Source organism: Macaca mulatta, chromosome 4, assembly GCF_049350105.2.
Source record: "Macaca mulatta isolate MMU2019108-1 chromosome 4, T2T-MMU8v2.0, whole genome shotgun sequence".
Lineage (NCBI taxonomy): Eukaryota > Metazoa > Chordata > Mammalia > Primates > Cercopithecidae > Macaca > Macaca mulatta.
Genome location: NC_133409.1, coordinates 139,692,381 through 139,712,992, shown reverse-complemented (window position 1 = coordinate 139,712,992; position 20,612 = coordinate 139,692,381). Strand labels below are relative to the sequence as shown.

Genomic DNA, 20,612 nt, shown 5'->3' with positions numbered 1-20,612 from the left:
CTTTCAGAAAAACTACAATAAAACTGACAGATGACTTTTTAACAGAAATGAAGGAAGCCAGAAGACAATGGAATGACATTTCCAAAGGACTGAAAGAAAATAAAACAAGCCCAAAGTCTATATACAGGGGAAAAAAAATCTCCCATATATGAAGGTGAATAAAAGGCATTTTCAGGCAAACAAAAACTGAGAGAACTGGACACCCTCCACCACACACACACACACATATTACACACACTCATACACACACACATCTAATAGGAGTTATTCAGGTAGAAGGAAATTAAGCTGAGAGAGAAGCATGCTTAAATGGAAAGAAATGAAGAACAGCAAAAAGAGTACGTATGTGGATTAATCTAAATTATTATTGTCTATATAAAACAATGGGCTGAGCATGGTGGCTCACGCTTGTAATCCCAGCACTTTGGGAGGCCAAGGTGGGTGGATCACCTGAGGTCAGGAGTTCAAGACCAGCCTGGCCAACATGGTGAAACCCTGTCTCAACTAAAACTACAAAAAAGTTAGCTGAGCTGGGTGTGGTGGCGGGTGCCTGTAATCCCAGCTACTTCAGGAGGCTGAGGCAGTAGAATCACTTGAACCCAGGAGGTGGAGGTTGCAGTGAGCCGAGATCATGCCATTGCACTCCAGCCTGGGCAAAAAGAGCGAAACTCTGTCTCAAAAAAAAAAAAGAAAGAAAGAAAGAAAGAAAGAAAACCAACCAAACAAATAAGAAAATAATGTCTTCTGGGGTTTAATAGAGAGAGAAGTAAGACACACAAGACTTCAAAAGGCATAAGGGAGGTAAAAAGAGCCTAAGTGTTGTAAGTGGCCTGAATTGTCCAGAAAATGGTGAAAATATTAATTAAGGTTAAGCTCTTTAAAAGTTTTTGTATTTTTTGAGGAGACATGGCTGGCATGTATACAGAGCCGGGTGCATCTCCTCAAAAAATACAAAAACTTAGCCAGGCATGGTGGTGCACTCCTGTAGTGCCAGCTACTCAGGAGGCTGAGGTGGGAGGATTGCTTGAGCCTAGGAGGTAGAAGCTATAGTAAGCTGTGATCACACCACTGCACTCCAGCCTGGGCGACAGAGTAATATTCCTTTCTAGGAATTTACCCCCAAAAAAGAATCTAAGATGTACTCAAAGATTTATGTACAAGGATATTTATCAAAGCATTATTTATAATAGTTAAAAAATGATAAAGAAGGCAAATTCCCAATAGTAGGGATTAGTTAAATAAGTTATGGAGGCCAAGCATGGTGGCTCACACCTGTAACCCCAGCACTTTGGGAGGCTGAGGCGGGCAGATCATGAGGTCAAGAGATCGAGATCATCCTGGCCAACATGGTGAAACCCCATCTCTACTAAAAAAAAAATTACAAAAGTTAGCTGGGCGTGGGGCGGTGGGGGGGCACTTGTAATCCCAACTACTCAGGAGGCTGAGGCAGGAGAATTGTTTGAACCTGGGAGGCGGAGGTTGCAGTGAGCTGAGATTGTACCACTGCACTCCAGCCCAGGCAACAGTGTAAGACTCTGTCTCATAAATAAATAAATAAATAAATAAATAAATAAATAAATAAAATAAGTTATGGGACCCAGTGCCCTGTAAACAGTAGGTGCTCCATAAGTATCTGTTGAACATAGAGTCCATATGAAAGGATAATAAGCGGCAGGGCATGGTGGCTCATGCCTGTAATCCCAGCATTTTGGGAGGTCAAGGCAAATGGATCACGAGATCAGGAGATCGAGACCATCCTGGCTAACACGGTGAAACTCTGTCTCTACTAAAATACAAAAAAATTAGCTGGGCGTGGTGGCACGCACCTGTAGTCCCAGCTACTCAGGAGGCTGAGGCAGGAGAATGGCGTGAACCCAGGAGGCGGAGCTTGCAGTGAGCCGAGATCACACCACTGCACTCCAGCCTGGGTGACAGAGCGAGACTCCGTCTCAAAAAAAAAAAAGGATAATAAGCAATTTTTTTAAAGTTTCCAAGAAATATTTAATGAGTAAATATTAAATCACATTCAAAAGAACCCTAATATGATTTTGAAAACATAATATCATAGCTAATATTTATTAAGAACTTACTATCTGCTAAGCACAGCCCCAGGCAGTCTGACTGTAGTGCTTAAATTCTCTTTTTTTTTTTTTTTTTTGAGACGGAGTCTCGCTCTGTTGCCCAGGCTGGAGTGCAGTGACGCGATCTCGGCTCACTGCAAGCTCCGTCCTCCCCCAGGTTCACGCCACTCTCCTGCCTCAGCCTCCCATGTAGCTGGGACTACAGGCGCCCGCCACCACGTCTGGCTAATTTTTTCTTGTATTTTTAGTAGAGACGGGGTTTCACCTTGTTACCCAGGATGGTCTCGATCTCCTGACCTCGTGATCCGCCCGCCTCAGCCTCCCGAAGTGCTGGGATTACAGGTGTGAGCCACTGCGCCCAGCCCAGTGCTTAAATTCTTAATCACTAGACTTTACTGCCTAGAAAAAATACTGGAAGGAAATATATTAAAATGTTAACAGGGAGGAATTAAAGCCCATTTTTATTTTATTCCTTATCTGTGTCAGTATTTTCCAAATTCTCTATAATCACTATGAATTATTTGCAATCTCCCTCTACTATATATATATATACACACACATACATATATATACACATATATATACATACATATATATACACATACACACACATGAACTACTTTCACTTACCATTTATACAATTTCAGTGAAAAAGTCTTAATGCTAACAAAGCTTTCAATTATGTCTGCTCCAGGCCTTAGAAGCAGGAGACTATGGTGTAAATGTGAGGCAGAACATTCTGACCAGGGAAGGCTGATGAGCCTGATCCAGAGACTACAGAGCCCATGATTTCTGTTCCACAAATATGTCATCACCATCTTGCTTAGCAGGTGTGGATTGTTACACACATTCTGCTAGTTAATCTTCCTAATAACCAAGTAGATGTGACCACCTCAGGAAACAGAGTTCAGGAAGGTGAAGTGATCCTCCTAAGGACACACAAGGGCACTCCAGCTCTGGCTGGAGGTTCTCCCACTTGCAGCCCAGCCACCAACGGTTCCCCCAAATCATGTGGAACAATTTGGGGCAGACCTGAGAGCCCATTCAGCCCCAAACACTTCTGGAAGCTAACAACGTGTGTGAACCACACACCCATCGTGCCCAAAGCCCAGGGACGGCATTGAGATCCCACCCTCACAGAGTTTCACCCCCTCAGTAAATGATTATGCAGAAGAGTAAAGAATATGGCTTCACAGTTCTCAAAGCACTTTTGCATTTTTTTAAATCTCATTTTACTCTCAAAATAAACCTTTTCAGTCAGTAAAACAAAGGTACTGAGAGGACAAGGAAAATGAGGCTCCAAGAGTTAGACTGCTATCCACGAATAGCCCCAGAGGGTTGGCGTGGTGTTCCTTCCACCATATTATCATAGTCATATTTTTGAAGGAAACTCAGGCCATGCTGTCTGGTAAGGCGAAATGGGAGGTAGGATAAGCAAGGGGGAAAAGAATCTGATTTTACAGTCACCCAGGTCTGAGTTCCTGAGTCTGGATCCCTGCCCTGCAATTTACTAGCCATACAACCTTGAAAGAGCTTCTGCATCTCTTTGTGCCTCCATTTCCCCACCTGTATAATAAGGATAAGAATGCCTTCCTCATGCAGTTGCTCTGAGGGTTAAATGGGGTAACAGACCTAAAATGATGGTGTGCATCTGCACTAGGCAGCTGTTATTTATTTATTTAATTTGTTTGTTTATTTATTTATTTATTTTTGAGACGGAGTGTCTTACTCTGTCACCCAGGTTCAAGTGCAATGGCATGATCTCGGCTCACTGCAACCTTCGCCTCCCAGATTCAAGCGATCCTCCTGCCCCAGCCTCCCGAGCAGCTGGAGATTACAGGTGCCCACCACCACACCTGGATAATTTTTGTATTTTTAGTAGAGATGGAGTTTCACCATGTTGGTCAGGCTGATCTCAAACTCCTGACCTCAAGTGATCTGCTCACCTCGGCCTCCCAAAGTGCTGGGATTACAAGAGTGAGTCACTGTGAGCAGGTAAGCAGCTGCAGCTATTACTTTTTAAAATGTATCCTGTCCCCCAACATATACAAGGTGAGGTCGCCATGGCCAGAGCACATTGCCTCACCTTCCTAAAGAAAACAATCCCCTGGCCAGGTGCGGTGGCTCACACCTGTAATCCCAGCACTTTGGGAGGCTGAGGCAGGTGGACCACCTGAGGTCAAGAGTTCAAGACCAGCCTGGGAAATATGGCAAAACCCCGCCTCTACTAAAAATACAAAAATTAGCCAGGCGCGGTGGTATACACCTGTAGTACCAGCTTCTTGGGAAGCTGAGGCAGGAGAATTGCTTGAATCTGGGAGGTGGAGGTTGTAGTGAGCCGAGATTACACCACTGCACTCCAGCCTGGGCAAGAGAGCAAGACTCTGTCAAAAAGAAAAGAAAGAGGCCGGGCGCGGTGGCTCAAGCCTGTAATTCCAGCACTTTGGGAGGCCGAGATGGGCGGATCATGAGGTCAGGAGATCGAGACCATCCTGGCTAAAACGGTGAAACCCCGTCTCTACTAAAAAATACAAAAAACTAGCCGGGCGCGGTGGCGGGCGCCTGTAGTCCCAGCTACTCGGGAGGCTGAGGCAGGAGAATGGCGTGAACCCGGGAGGCGGAGCTTGCAGTGAGCTGAGATCCGGCCACTGCACTCCAGCCTGGGTGACAGAGCGAGACTCCGTCTCAAAAAAAAAAAAAAAAAAAAAAAGAAAAGAAAGAAAAGAAAGAAAGAGAGAAAGAGAGAAAGAGAAAGAAAGAAAATAACCCCGTATGCTTTTCCAATTTCTGCCATCCTGGTTAAGGCTAGATTCATCTCAGCTACTTGCCTTTTTAAAACTCTTTCCAAGCTTTTAAATTTAAGCCCCTAAAAGTGTCCTCACAGAAGGAGCAGATACGAGTTGAGGAGGACAGAAGGCTGAGACCCCAGGCTCTGTGTTCTGTGCTTCTGTGCAGATTAGACCAGAGGGTTAAGATACGGGGAGGACACAGCATACGGCCTGCCCTGAAGGGAATCACACAGGTAAGCACAGGATGGGAGGAGAGGGGAAGGAGGGCAGCCCACCAAAAGAGTGGAGAGTGGAAAGGGAGTGTCACAGAGTACATGGCCAGGGGCCTCAAGGAAGAAAAGGGGACAGACACAGAAGTGAAAGTGCCTCTTAGAAACTGAAAAAGAGCAGGCAAGATGGAGAGAGAAATGGCAGGCCGTGCCGTAGAAAGATGGCAATGCTTCTCCTTCAACATCACTGCCACTTGCCTCTGTGTTTCCAACACTTTCCTAAGTGATCTCCTGGCCTGCAGACTCAACCCCTCCAGACTGGACCCCATTCCCCGACACATACTTCCTAACTCCAAAACCTTCAGTGACTCCCCTACTGCCTGCAGGGTCAGGACTACACTCCGTAACATGACATCAGGTTCTCCCTGCCCAATCCCTGCTCACTTCTCCAGTCTCATCATCTGGCAACTGTCTGTGAGACAGTACGTGCCAGGCCCCAGGATGGGTGCTGAGGACACAATAAATAAGACATGGTATACCCTTAAGAAGCTGGAAGTTGGCTGGGCGTGGTGGCTCATGCCTGTAATCCCAGCACTTTGGGAGGCAGAGACATGGGGCGGATCACCTGAGGTCAGGAGTTTGAAACCAGCCTGGCCAACATGACAAAACCCGGTCTCTACTAAAAATACAAAAATTAGCTGGGCATGGATTGGGGGGGGCGGGAGCCTGTAGTCCCAGCTACTCGGGAGGCTGAGGCAGGAGAATCACTTGAGCCTGGGAGGCAGAGGTTGCAGTGAGCTGAGATCACACCACTGCACTCCAGCCTGGGCGACAGAGCAATACTCCATCTCATAAAGAAATAAATAAATAAACAAACAAGACTCCAAAACAAACAAACAAAGGGACTCTGAGGGCGCCCTGGCCCATTCCGCCATGTGAGGACCCAGCGAGAAGATGACCATCTAAGACCAAATCTGCCCCTGCCTTGTTCTTAGACCTCCTGGCCTTCTGAACTGTTAGAAATAAAAGTTTGTTGTTTGAGCCACTCAGTCTATTATATTTTTGTTATAGTAGCCCAAACAAAGACAGAGGGATAAGCCTAGCTGCTCCAGACAGTATGTCCTGTGAACTTCTTCAGAAATTCTGCCTTTTTCTGGTAGGCATCACGGTGTGTCATATTTCCATGTTCACATGACCGTCCTTCGCTAGACTCTGAGCTCCTCTTATTTGTCCTGGCATTTCCAGCCATTGGGACAATCCTGATATACGGCAGGCACTCAATAAATGCTTGATGAACAAGTTGTCAGCAAAGCCACCCACCGTGGCCTGGCAGGGGATGGGGGCAGGGCACTCATCTCTTCTAACAAGGCTATGAGACCCTTGACCTTCCTTAGAATAACAGCTCACTCCAGGAACTCAGGAAAGATTCTCTTAAACATCCTGAGCACTCTACCCGTAGCTGTCAACGGCAGGCCTCATTGGCAGCTCTAGATATTTTGCTGAGGTTCTTAGAGTCTAGAGGTCTGTACATAGCAAGCATACAGTGACTAGGCAATTTCTAAAGGCAGCATAGTCTAAGGATCAGGAGCCAGTCTTTGGAGCGGGTCCTGACTTTGGATACTAGCTCTGCCATGCAGCACCTGTCCTTAAACAAGTTGCTGAAACCCCCCGAGCCTCAGTTTCCTCAAGTGTAAAGTGGGTATCACATCTGCTTCTTGCAATTGTAGGAGAATGAAATGACTAAAATATCCACACGAGGCCAGGCACATAGTAAGCTTTCTATATATAGCAGTTACTACTACTAAAGCGATCTGGAGCCCTAATTCTGATACCCCACGGCCTATGCAAATTCCTGAGCCCCTAAATAGGCTCTTTTTGGTGTACTCTGGGAGGCAAAAGACATCCAATCTCTGACTCACAATATGTTGCCAAAATTCTCCTCGAATTCCCAAGAGAAAACGTATTTTAATTCCCTCTGACTTTAAAAATTAAACAGTTCTTACAGCATTTTGGGGTGGCAGGGGTGAGGAAGAAGACCACAAAATCCAACAAGCAGCTTTTAAAAGGTTACGAACTGATTGAAGAAAGAAAGGAGAAGGCAGCTGGAGGGGGTGAGAAAGGGGGATGGAGACAATCCCCTGAGTTTCTGCTATTATTGAATACCCCAACTCTCAAAGTAGCCTAGCAGCCCCCTCCTCCACGTGGGCTAAGCTCTGTTAATGAGAAAGCCGAGCTCTGCCTACATTACCACAATAATGATTTCCCGGTTGCATTTTTACATGCCTGCCGCTTTATCATAGCAGAAGTAGACATATATTTTCAATAAATCCCTTCTCTCCTTTCCCCTCCCCAACTCGAGCTCTCCCAGTAAATGCTGTTCCCTCTGCACCCTCCCCCAACGCAATCCCAACCCTGGAGCACAATGAGTTCCACTAATCAAAACAGAAAGAAAAAGAAAAATGGAAAAATCACAGCTGCTGAAAAACAGCATTTGCTACAAGTCAAAGCCCTCTACATTTTTTTCTGCACGCAGCATTTACTTCTTCAAGGACACATCACCCCGCCTCTATCAGAAATCTTACGTAGAGTTGCTCAAAGGGGAAGGAGGAGGGGGTGGGTGAAGAAATCTAATATTCAGTCTCTTTCCTATTTTGACTAAGCCAGCACAGACAGAAATATAGATAAGGCCTTGAATAACTGATTTAACAAAATGTCACTTATTAAAAGGAATGGGGGATGGGACAGCATTTGCATTCGAGAGCTCAGTTAAACCACCCCAGCTAAAGGCTGCAAGGCCAAGGCAAGGCAAGGGGGAAGAAAATATTTCTCAGGTCTGGTCTTCTTCAGTGGCTGCAAGGACTGGGCCTGGTAGCAGAGAAGCCTGGATTTCTCCTTCCATCAAGAACCAATGGGGAGAAAACCAGAGGTTTAAAACACACACACAGACACACACACACACACACACAAAAAAAAAAAAACCCCAAAACCCAGCTGATTCTTAAGTAAGCGTTTTTACAGCACTAACTAGTATCAGGCTCTGTGCTAGAGGCTGGGGGGTACAGAAATGAGTGATGACCCAGTTCTGCCTTCCCCAAGCTACCAGTCCGGAGAGGTGAAAGACACGTCCCACCATAAGCATGACAGCAGCAGCCTTATAAACCAAGGGCAGCAGGAGCCCAGGAATGGCCCCTTCTAGCCCACCCACTGCCCTGGCCAGGCCCAGGCACACAGAGCCATCAGGAAAGACTTAAGGAATGAGCGTTTGCGAGGTTTGAATTCCATACTGCCTTCTAAAGAAGCTCAGACTCTTCAAAAGGAAAGAGGCCCCTAAATGTCCTTACCTACTGTGGCTCCCCCTGAAAACCCCTCAACTCGCATGTATTCACCCAATTAACAAAGAAAAGCGAACTCAAGCCCCAATACTTCAGAATCAGCCTCATTACTGTGTCCTTCAGTTGAATTTAAGGGAGCTTGGTATCTCCTATTGTAATGACAACAGAGGGAACTCAAACGACACTCCTATTAAAACTCCTTGGGCATCAACTCCAGCTTTTTCTCTTTTTCTTTAAGAAAAAAAACTTTCAAAGGAGTTAGATTGGGGGCAGTTTCCCAAAGACCAAGAGAGGCCCTAGGAGCAGCCTCTGTAATGACAAAGACCCCTGGGGCCCTGAGGAAGGATTCCTTCTGAGGGAGCAAGCTGTCCAGGGCCCTGTTATCTCCAAAGTCAGAGCCCAGGGGCTAGAGGCCGCACCATCTAGAAATGACCACTAGACCACCCAGGTCCCTCTGCTGAGGGGCCCCACAGAAGGGACAGAGCTGACAGTAGGAGACTGATGGCAAATAGCTGCCCCATGTGTTAAAGTCAAGTCTTGGCCTTCATTATAAGGCAGCCTTAAAGCTTTGTGCTCCAGAATAATGGAGGCAGACAATTTAAGTTTTCAAAAATGTCATGCCAAAAACATGCTTAAATCATCTGAGTATTTCCAACTACGCTCATTGGAGTTGTAAGCCCAAAACACCCAGATGATCTTTCTGGTTTCCACGATCTTTTACATATATTCTGTACCACATTCTTTTACTTAACGCTGTATAGCATTATCTATTTCAAGAGCGCACAAAATTTGGACACCATTCAAATTGTGGCATTAAATCAGGGCTTTGGATGCTGGCTGAACAGGTGACTCTTAGTTGATCATTTATTTTTACTTTTCAATTTTACTTCTCGAGCCTCAGTTTCCTCAGCTGCAAAATGAGGATGTCTACCTTCTCTGGTTGTTGCAGGACACGAATAAGACATGTCGAAGAGGCTTTGGAACTATAAAATGCGAGTTATTTCAGTGATGGCCTCCATTTCCTCTCTCTCTGATTTTTCGTTGATTTCTTCCTTCTCTCTATGAAACTAAATTGGTATCAGTTCTACTGCTTTTCAAAATCAACAACACATATTTATTATACAAATACAGGAAGAAGCCCCATTATCCATGGGTGTAGCAAAATCTCAATAATTGCTAAATCTAGGTGATGAGTACAAGGGAGTTAATTATACTAGTCCTTCTGCTTTTGTGTATGTTTAAAGATTTTTCATAATAAAGATAATTTTTAAATAAATAAATAAATAAAGCTTCACCTTCTTAGGCAGAGGCCAGAAGCCCGATTAGTGAAAAGCACTGGATATCTTTTTAAAATGAGAATTGACTTTCCAGCATACACAGTAAGACTAAGGGCTAATGACAGCTTTTAGGTAGACTCAGCTTTATAGCACAATCCTTATTTGCAAAACAAACACTGAATGCAAATGAAGATGGCCAAGACTGCAGAACCTCAGTCGGGTTTCTTGGGGGTAGGTTCAAGGTTCCCCTGCACCCAGTTCACATGATTCTTTGCAGAGCAAACCAAGTTTATTTGGCCCTTTGGGTGAGCAGGTCCCAGATTCTGAATATGGAATCAGAATTTGAACCTATATAGACTGGCACTGCACGGCCAGCATTTCTGAGGGCAGCCTTCCGACAAGAAGAGCAGTTTCGCTAAAGGGATCACAGAGAACTTGAAAACCCCAAATAGAAGGCAGTTACATGTAGGGAACAACAGTGGGAGTGGACAAGGGAAATGTTTCGCTAGCTGTCAGATTTTCTATCTTAAAAGGAGACCTGGCTGAAGATCAAGCCGCCTTGCTGCTGCCTGTGTTCTATGCCTCTTACCGTTGACATCGCACTTTCCATACATGATCTGATTCCCCCTCACAACTGGAAGAGGAGAGGTGAAGATGGTACCAGCCCTCTTTTTACAGATACAGACAGGCTCAGAGGTCGACTCATTCAGAACCTTGGTGTAGAGCTGGATCTCAATCCAGATCTGACTCTCTCCTCTTTCACCCACCTCCCTTGCAGACCCCACAGCTGGGAGCCACCGAGGCTGGCAGTCCATGGGACATTTTTTGTAAAAGACAACCTAAACAAGAGGCAGCCTTTGCCTTTTTTTTTTTTTTTTTTTTTTCTTTTGAGCTTCTTGCTCAAAACCTATGACAGTACCCACCAACTCTGAACAGGGCTGAAAATCACAGAAGTCTTTTTTCTAATCATAGTTTTCAAATAAATTTAATGCGAGGCCCTAATTATTTTAACTGAAGACTCTTTTCTCCAAGCTAAAGAATTCACTCTTTCCTCTGTGCTGCTCAGTAACGCAGTCAAATGTTCAGAAAAATTCAGTACCATTTCTGATGCAGTCTTAACCCTTGAGTCTCTGGCTGGTGTCAAGTCCTAAGCCCAAACTCCTTCCCAGGGACAGGGCGGCCTCAGCCTGGGGAGGCAGAACATCTCGGCCCTCCACACAGTCCCCTGCCTGCCCACTCCTTAGCATCTGCCCCCTTATCAGTTTTTCTCCCCTGTCATGATGAAGCAAGTCCCTGAAGTATCCCCCACCCCCTTACAAAGGCCAGATCTTCCCCTCAGACCTTCTCACGGGCTTTTTGCTCAACTGACCCAACTCGTTTCTCTTGATCACTCCCTCCCTCTCCACTGATCTTTCCCATCAGCACACAAATTACCAACCCTTCCAAAAAACCTCTTTCCCTTGTGCACATCCTTCCAGCTCGCACTCCATTTCTCTGCTCCTCGCCTTTCATCAAATTTTGCCAAAGAGTTGACTACAAATGCTGTCCGCAGCTCCTCACTCACGATCCCCTCCCAACCCTCTCCAATCGTGGTCCTAGCCAATCCTTCACTCCACTGAAACTGCTCTTCACAAGTCACAGACAGATTCCATTTTGCCAAATCCAGGGCCTGGCGCAGTGGCTCACGCCTGTAATCCAGCACTTGGGGAGGCCAAGGCGGGTGGATCACCTGAGGTCAGGAGTTTGAGACCAGCTTGGCCAACATGTTGAAACACCATCTCTACTAAAAATACAAAAACCAGCCAGGCGTGGGACGCATGCCTGTAGTCCCAGCTACTCGGGAGGCTGAGGCAAGAGAATCGCTTGAACCTGGGAGGCAGAGGTTGCAGTGAGCTGAGATTGCACCACTGCACTCTAGCCTGGACAATAGAGTAAGACTCCATCTCAAAAAAAAAAAAAAAAGAAAAAAAAAAAAAAGAAACAAATCCAATGGTGACTTTTCTGGCCTTATCAGCCTCATGAAACACTACACACACACACACACACACACACACACACGCACATGCACACACAGCACAAACCCCCTTCACACTACCTGTCCTTCTCTCTCTATGGGCTCCTTCGTGCATTCTGTCCACTCTCCTGCATTTAAATGCTCTCTCCATGCTGATGGCTCCCATATTTTTATCTCAGGCTAGGTGGTAGATCAGATTATCCTACTTAACATCTCCACTTTGAGTCTATCAGGCACCTCAAACTTAGCGGTGCCCCAACAAAAATATCTTGCCCACCTCCCTCTCCCAATCTTTGTATCAGCGAACAGCAGCACCATCTACTCAACTGCACAAGTCAGAAACCTCGGAGTTCTTGATACTTCTCCCCACCCCACAGCAGCCCTGCCCATTCTACTCCTAATGAGTATCTCACACCCACCCACTCCTCTCCATGCACCTCCTTCGCCTCCTCCTCAGCCTGCCTCTTTACTGTGCTCTGCCTTTCTCTGTTTTCTTCTCCACCAATGCAATCTTCTTTAACATGAGTTAGGGGCTGTTGCTTCCCACTCTAAACTTTCTTTTGTTTGTTTGGTTTTTTGTTGTTGTTGTTTTTGAGATGAAGTCTCATTCTGTCACCCAGGCTGGAGTGCAGTGGCGTGATCTCCACTCACTGCAACCTCCGCCTCCTGGGCTCAAGTGATTCTCCTGCCTCAGCCTCCCAAGGAGCTGGGATCACAGGCGCCCGCCACCACACAGTCTAATTTTTGTATTTTTAGTAAAGACAGGGTTTCACCATGTTGGCCAGGCTGGTCTGGAACTCCTGACCTCAGGCTATCTGCCCCCCTCGGCCTCCCAAAGTGCTAGGATTACAGGTGTGAGCCACCGTGCCCAACCCCACTCCAAACTTTCAGTGGCTTCCCACTACACTTCAAATGAAATATAAACCTTTTCAAAGCCCAGAGAGTCCCGCACAATCATCTCATGCCACCCTCTCTCCTTCATCCTTGACCACCTGTGCCTCTTTGAGTTCTCCTCAAAACCAAAGTCCTTCTGCACAGGCTCTCCTCTGCTTCATGTGCTGTCTCCCGCCACCCCCAAACCTCAGAGAGGCCTTTCCAGGCTACTCTAATGAAATCCATCCAAGTCACTGGACTTGTGGTTTCATCAGAGCACTGACCACAACTAGCAAGCTGTATTTCTTTATATGGCTGCCTCTGGACTGTAAGTGAGGTGGTAAGGGTAGGGGTATGGGTAGAAGGAGATGATTATGTCTCTTTTAATTATCAGTATATTTCTGGAGCTTTAACATAGTGCCTGGTAAATAGTAAGTCCTCAATAAGAAGCTGCCGCATGTATGAAAGAAACCAGGGCTGCTTATGGCATTAAAAAAAACCTTGTTCCATGGCCACGTGTGGTGCCTCATGCCTGTCATCCCAGCACTTTGGGAGGCTAAGGTGGGTGGATCACTTGAGGCTAGGAGTTCAAGACAGCCTGGCCAACATGGTGAAACCCTGTCTCTACTAAAATGAAATAAAAAATAGCTGGGCATGGTGGCGCACGCCTGTAATCCCAGCTACCTGGGAGGCTGAGGCAGGAGGTTCACTTGGACCCAAGAGGCAGAGGTTGCAGTGAGCTGAGATTGAGCCACTGCACTCCAGCCTGAGTGAGAGAGTGAGACGCTGTCTCAAACAAACAAACAAACAAATGAATAAAACCCTCGTTCTTTGAGCCCAGAGTTATCACTGTTATTTAGGCACATGGGTTCTTTGTCCCCTTCCCGCTCTATCAAACATTTTTTTTTTTTTTGAGACAGAGTCTCGCTCTGTCGCCCAGGCTGGAGTGCTGTGGCCGGATCTCAGCTCACTGCAAGCTCCGCCTCCCGGGTTCCCGCCATTCTCCTGCCTCAGCCTCCCCAGTAGCTGGGACTACAGGCGCCCGCCACCTCGCCCGGCTAGTTTTTTGTATTTTTTAGTAGAGACGGGGTTTCACCGTGTTAGCCAGGATGGTCTCGATCTCCTGACCTCCTGATCCGCCCGTCTCGGCCTCCCAAAGTGCTGGGATTACAGGCTTGAGCCACCGCGCCCGGCCTATCAAACATTTAAAAAGAAATGTTTATGTTGCTAAACCAATACCCCAACAGCTCAGCATATGCTACTCCTTGCCAACTCATTGTCTTCCATGACGAAAAACCAAGAATCATCTGTTTCTTCAGTAAACCAAATTACTACAAGCAGCTACTCTGAGAACTTAAAATTCTTAGAAAATACCACAGAGGCTTTTTGTTGTGTGTTTTCTTTAGCCCAGAAGAAAAGATTTATTAAGAGAGCCCTGGGGTCAAACTCATGTTACTGAGACTATACTATTCCTTAAAAATGCCCACAGCACCCTTGCGGCAACGCACGCCAGTAACTAGAATCCAGTTGTTCTTGTCCTCCTCTCTCCACAAAAGAAATCAACTATATGTTAGTTCTCCTTTATTTCATTGGTTTCCCTCCAACATGCAAATTCAGAAATATCATTCATCCACAAGATCCCAGATGATTTTAATCCTCCCTCCTCCCTCAGCCACACGGTTTTATGAGGTCAGAAATAAAATAAGCTGAATTCAACTGCCTTTAGAGTAGGACCACAAGCACCCACTTATACCACCTGGGCATGAGCCACTTGCCTAGATCCTTACTTTTCTTTTTTTTGTTGTTTGTTTTTGTTTTTGTTTTTTTGAGACAGAGTCTCACTCTGTCACCCAGGCTGGAGTGCAATGGCGTGATCTCGGCTCACTGCAACCTCTGCCTCCCACGTTCAAGTGCTTCTCATGCCTCAGTCTCCCAAGTGGCTGGGATTACAGACACCCACCATCATGCCCGGCTAATTTTTGCATTTTTGTACAGACAGGGTTTCACCATGTTGGCCAGGTGATCCGCCTGCCTCAGCCTCCCAAAGTGCTGGGATTACAGGCATGAGCCACCGCACCCAGCCCTAAATCCTTACTTTCCATGTCAATGTCCAAAATCAATAAAAACATCAAGAGCTTCTCCCAAAAATGCCCACAGTGAAATACAGAGAATCCTGGTGATAAAAAATGATACTATATCATTATTATGAACCTTATCACAAATATTCAGCCAAATCCCAATTACCCACAGAAAGCAGGCAAAGGCACACTGGGCTTTCTGGTCTCCCGCTTATCCCCAAAGCTACCTCCTCCTGCTGCCCGGGAATAAGAACTCAGTTAACCTTAGACTTGACCTTAGACAAGTTAACCAGCTGGCTGGAGAAGAAACTTCTAAGATGAACAGAAATTATTTTTGGTGCCAAGGATATATACATGCTCTACTCTCTGTTAGTGCATAGAATTGGGATTTTTTTTTGTCCAAGACACTGGCATTTTTTTTTTTTTTTGACTGGCATTGTCAAAAATACTTTATTCACAACTATTTCCTTGTGTTTGATGGTCAAGATCACCAGGCCACTCAAGAATCCTTTCTGGAATACCAAGGATCAAATCCACTTTCTCCATGAAAAGACAAAAACAGAAGTTAGTCAGCTCACCCAAGTCCATGAAGCAATTGGCCGTTGGCTCAGGAAGAGACTGTCAAGACCTCTGGAGACCTCGTTTACAAGACACAGAATTTCAGAGCCGGAAGGGAACTCACGGATCAAACCACGCACTTTTAAGATAAAAAATCCAAAGCCCAGAAATGGCTACAAATTGGTACTTTCCCCACCTTTCCTTCCAGTGATGTTTCCCCAGTCTTGAGCATGAACCACGTTTAAGTTCTTTGTCACTTTCCAAATACTGTAAACTTGAGCCAACTATTGAACACAAGACAATTTTAACACTTCCTGGCTAATCAACTTCAAGGAGAATCCTTACATTTGCCAAAAAACAAAAAACAAACAAACAAACAAAAAAACCGCTTTCGGTTATTATGACCAACCCACCCATTAAAGAAGGAGAAAAAGAAAATTATAAACAAGCTTTATTTTTTGTGACCACACATTTTATTACATAAGCAGCAAAAAACACTAGTCTGTCTCCTCTTTTACACTTTAAGTTCCTAACTCAACAAAAACCACAGGCCCAAGCCGGTTAAAGGAGGCAAAACTGAGTACTTTCCACACAGTTCATAGAACAACTGTTTTCACAGCAAGCTCACATAAATGCTATGTGATAATAACACATGCCTGCTATGTGGAAGCCTGCTTACCAAGCTGTGAAAAGACCCATGTTTACTATGGAACCTGCAAAATTAATCTTCTCCTACAGCAGAAGGGAAATGCTCTTTTTGGGATGTCAAGCTGGCTTCTAAACAATCCTTTGGCGAAAACGGACATGCCTAAAAGGGCGGAGCCCAGAAAGGTGTGTCACTCTGGGTATCAATTCCTATAAATCAGATCCTGACAATCACCACAATATTTTAAAAAGAATGAATTATGATTCATGGGCCTTCAAACCTTTATTACCACAAGAACATTCTCGGTAGAAGAGAAAAAAAAAAACCTACTGTGACTTGATTAATGGCCAAAGCAAGACAATAAAATAAATCTCATAAATATAAGGAAAAAAACCTGAATGACTGCTCTTGGCTCTGAGGCTAGGCATGTAAATAATTCCACCCTGGAATGAACATACATAAAGATTTTGTTTACCCTCCCAGCAAATACAACAACCAGACTCAGATTTTCATCAGGTAAAAATAATAGCTAATTTGTTTAACTAATGCCTAGTTAGGAACATTTGATAAGCAGCAATAATATTTAATTCCCAACTAACTCAACTCTCAAACTGCCAAGTATCAACCCTCAATCTGGAAATCTGACGACAGTTAGGAAAGAAAAAAAGCACTCTCCATCAGCAATGTGTAGTGAGTTTTTTAAAACCCATTTTTCTCGACCCTGCTAGAACAGAGCCTGTCTGCAGAATTGCAGAAAGCTTAACCAACCTTAGTTAACCCCACTGCCTAGTGGCTACTCCCTAACCCTACTAAACGTCTCTGGGTTGGACCTCAGATGCTAAAATTATCCTAGCAAAGTTAAAACTCCCAGCATCATCAAGGTAGCTGACAGCCAAGACCTACAACTATTCTGCAGACACCAGTAGGCTGAGGACCAAGAAAACAGAGGGAAGGAGAGGCAAAGGCTGCTGGTTAACTAGTTAAGCGCTGAGGACTCCTGCTGTTATCCTCTCCAGTTAGTGAGCATCAACACCACACTTCCTATAGCCAAACTCCTTTCTTAAAAGGGTCAGTGATGCAGAAGGTGGGTGCTAACTGGGACAACTTAAAACTCCCCTTCTTAAAGCTCTCCTCCGTGACCTGCTGAAAAGTGCACCTGGACCGGTTTTCGGGAGACATTTTTTAATGAACTCTTCAGCCACTCCCGGGCAGTCATTCCTAAGCACGACTTCCACGCACTTCACAAGACAGCCCAGGCCACGCTGACTTGAAGACACCCCCTTCAGCACCGGCAGTTGCCAAAGCTGCCTCCAGTCTGGGGAAGAGTTTCCACAAAGCTGGCTCTAACAGGCCAGTGGAAGGCACACGGAGGAACCAGAAAGCGTTTTCTTGTAAGCTAAGGATGGCAGGCGCACATGCTCCAGTCCAGTGCTGCCCAGAGGCTGCCTGCCAGGTGCTCTCGGCCTCCGCCAGTGAATGAGTGGTTTGGTTTGGTTTTTAGTATCTGTTTCTTAAGACCACCGGCAGTAACTTCCCAGTTTCCCAAACTGAAGTTGGGGAATGAAGGAACAGGTTTACCCCCTTACACGCTGCTCCCATCTGGGTGGCCACACTAACTTCTGGGGAGTACCCAGCCCCCACAGAGCCCGCAGGCGCGTATACATACACATATGCATCATGTCAAAAACCCCAAAAGGCAGAGTCCTGCGGTTTCTGAGCTGGAGAATGAAGCCTTTATAACATCACAATCTCAAATGCAAGCCCACCATCACTACCTTTAAGCCAGGGTTGCCAGTTATAGCGCCCATCTCATCCCTCCCCCTTTGCTGGGATGCTGTGCAGCCCAGAGAGAGGAGAGGGAAGAAGGGAAGAAGGGAGAAGGCCCTGCTTGCATAGTGAAAGTAAAGGGGGGGAGACTTCTCCTTCTCTGTCTCCCCACTCTTCCCTCCCCACTCCGCCCCACCCCCGTCTTCTAGAGGAGCATCCCCAAACTAATTTTTTAAAAATGAAACTTAATAAGCTTCTTGCCTACCTTGGCTGTTTCTGCAACAAGTGCATGGGCAATCCGACGAGAAGACCAGTCTCCGCTTGGGGGGTGAGATGGGGGGCGAGCAGAGCTGATGGAGTAATTTCAATATTAATTTATGTCAGCCGCCTTCTCTCAGCGCTACTCACTTACAGTACTGCCCTCAGCCTGTAAACAAATATCGCTCCGCCAGGAAACATACTCCCCAGATGCAAGCCCCTCTCCCCAGCAGGGAACCTGGCCCCTCGCCCCGCCGCAAGAGTGTGCTCCCCCACCCGGGGTAGGAAGCTTTGGGTTTCCAAAGCACCAACCCACCACCTCCTCCACCACCCCAGCAAGAAACTTACTCGGTCCGTCTACGCCTCCACCCTCCCTTCAGGAAATCTACTCTCCATATGCATTCAGCCTCCCCGCAGGAAATCTGCTCCCCCCCTCCCCCCTTCTATATACATGCACCCCTCCCTCTCCTCCTCCCCATGCGCCCTCCCCGGCCAGAAACTTACTAGTGAGCAAGCGTGCAGGCTCTCCTGATGCTGGAAACTTACTCCCAGATATAGCGCCCGCCAGCCCCCTTTCCCAGCCCTGTTCCCCTTCCTGCCCTCCGCCGCAAGCAACTCCAAACTCTCCGCATCCAGCCGTTCTCCCTCCCCGGTGGAAATTTGCAGCGCCGGGCTGCGCGCGTGCATCCACCCTCCCCTTCAGGAAACTTACTCCCCATCTGCATGCACCGCCTCTCAGCCATCGCTTAGAGGGAAGGGGGTGTGCTGGGGAGACAGAAATACATATGTATCTCTCGCCCCTCCCCCGGCCGCAGCCCACTCGGGGCCGAGCCGCGGTAACCTGGCCTTACCTTTGCATTGCTCCCCATCCTCGCCCCCTCCCTTAACCCTCCTTATCCGCTCCCCGGTACCCCCCTTTTTTCACCCATTACCCACCCCTAGCAACCGTTCCCAAGCTCCTCTCGGCCTTTTTTTTTTTTTTTTTAAATCCAGGATGCAAATTCCTCCCCTGTCAGCAAATCGACTGTCAAATTATTTTCTTGCAAAAGGAGAAAGGCGGGGTGGGGGGGGGAGCAGGAGCAAAAAGGGGGGAGGGCGGGGGAAGGGAGGGAGAGGGACCGAGGAGGGGAGAGATATCCCTCCGCAGAGCTGGGTCTGGCCGCGGGCGGGGAAGCAGGAAGTAAGGTGTCCAGCGCCGCGGCCGGCTGGTCCTCCGCCGCGGCCCCCGCCCGCGTCCCCTTTCCCCCGGGGCGCAGCGCTCCGGCGGGCGCGGGCAGCCCGGCGCATTGTTCGCAGCCTTCGCGGCGGTGCGCTGCTGACTTTATTTGTGCGCTTTGCGTGTGCGTGAGGTTGCACCTTTTGTAGGCTGGCGAGTCTCTGGACGAGGATGGGACGGGGGACACGGGCCCAGTTGCGGCCCTGCGCGAGCGGGACCTGTCAGCCCCGAGGTGCAGCGGACTCTCCGGCGTGGCCGGAAAATCGAGGCCGGGGAGAAGGCAGCGTGGCCGGGAAGCTGCCGCCTTAAACCCAGACCAGTGCAGGATTGCTTCCTGCGTAGCCGTCCCGGTTATTGTAACGCGCTTTGCAAGCAAACGACTGGGGTTTGGGAGGGGGTTTGTTTATTTTTCTAAGGGTCTGCAAAGATGCCGAGGTCGAGGCGGGCTGCGAGGAGACGGTCCGCGCCCACCCCCACTGCACCCTGGCCTCGGTGGGGCTGGGAGAGGGCTGGGGCTCCGGAGAAGGGGCTGGAGGTTCGCGAAGCGCGCGTCTCCATCCCTCCGCCCCGATGGGGGCGGGGAAGGGGTGCAGTAGACCGCGCTGGAAGAGCAGCTCTCTGGGGAGGGGTCTCCATCGCCGCGGCGGGCGCAGCAGGCCAGGGAGGGAGGTTGCCTAGGAGAGGGGCCGGGCGGCGGAGGGGAGGGGAGGAGAGGGGGCGCGGGTGCAGCCGCCGCGCGCGCTCGCCCCTCCTCGCGCGCCATGACTGTGGAACGTGGTGCCGGGGAGGAGGGAAGGCCGCCGGGGGCCGCCCGGGGCTGCTCGGCATTGGTGCGGAAACCCGAGCCCGGAGTCGCTCCGTCGCTCTTGCCTCCTCCTCCTCTGCGGGGGAAACCGCTGCACCCAAACCGGGAGCAGCTGCGAGGAGGGGGCAGGGCGCGGGCTGAAAGGCGAGCCAAAGGTTCAAACCTTGGCGGTGCGGGCCGGGGGTGGAGGGCAACAGCAGGACTGCCCCCAGGTCCCGCGAAGGCGTGGCAGTGGTCGGCCCAGGTGCCAGGGAACCTGGCCTGATATCCCTGCATTTCCAAGCTTCTTTCCTGGTCAGTGGAAACGTGAGCCAAAGGTAGTTCAGCTAAACAGACCACCTCGAGCCGGGTTCGAGGCATCTGTCTCGAGGGCAAGACAGTATTTTTTGCACTACAGAAAGTTACACCATCCATTTTTTTTTTCCATGGGGGAAATCGTTGCGCCCCTTCCCCCAAAATCTCGCGCAAGAAGAATGACCTCCCGCAACCCAGACCTTCGCCAGTGTCCCCCACCCCACCCCCACCCGGGCGCTGGGTGTGGATTGGGCGGAGGGAGGCTATATGGGAGCTTAAAGCATGAGGTCATGGGCGGAGGAGACTGCTGCCAAAAGCACCCGAGGTTTTTGTGTTTTTTGAGGGGTAACGGTTCTCCATCTTCAGCAGTGGAAAGTCCTCCCGCCTACCCTACCAATTCTGGGGCACGTGGACC

General features: G+C 48.0%; 1 protein-coding gene across 44 annotated transcripts in view; it reads right to left on the bottom strand.

The window, feature by feature from the left end:
* Positions 1 to 19,199, bottom strand: part of TRERF1 (transcriptional regulating factor 1) — a 227,489-nt gene extending 208,290 nt beyond the window's left edge. For 16 of the 44 annotated variants that reach the window (XM_028847567.2, XM_028847570.2, XM_015136347.3 and 13 more), the window contains exons 1-2: positions 18,387 to 19,059; positions 17,890 to 17,974 (exon numbers count right to left, since the gene is read on the bottom strand). The gene's annotated coding sequence lies outside the window, so the exon portion shown is untranslated. Of the gene's footprint in view, positions 1 to 17,889; positions 17,975 to 18,230; positions 18,336 to 18,386 lie in introns of those variants that run through there. The other 28 variants (XM_028847569.2, XM_077999933.1, XM_077999928.1 and 25 more) reach the window with 7 other exon arrangements.
* Positions 19,200 to 20,612: the final 1,413 nt, after the last annotated feature.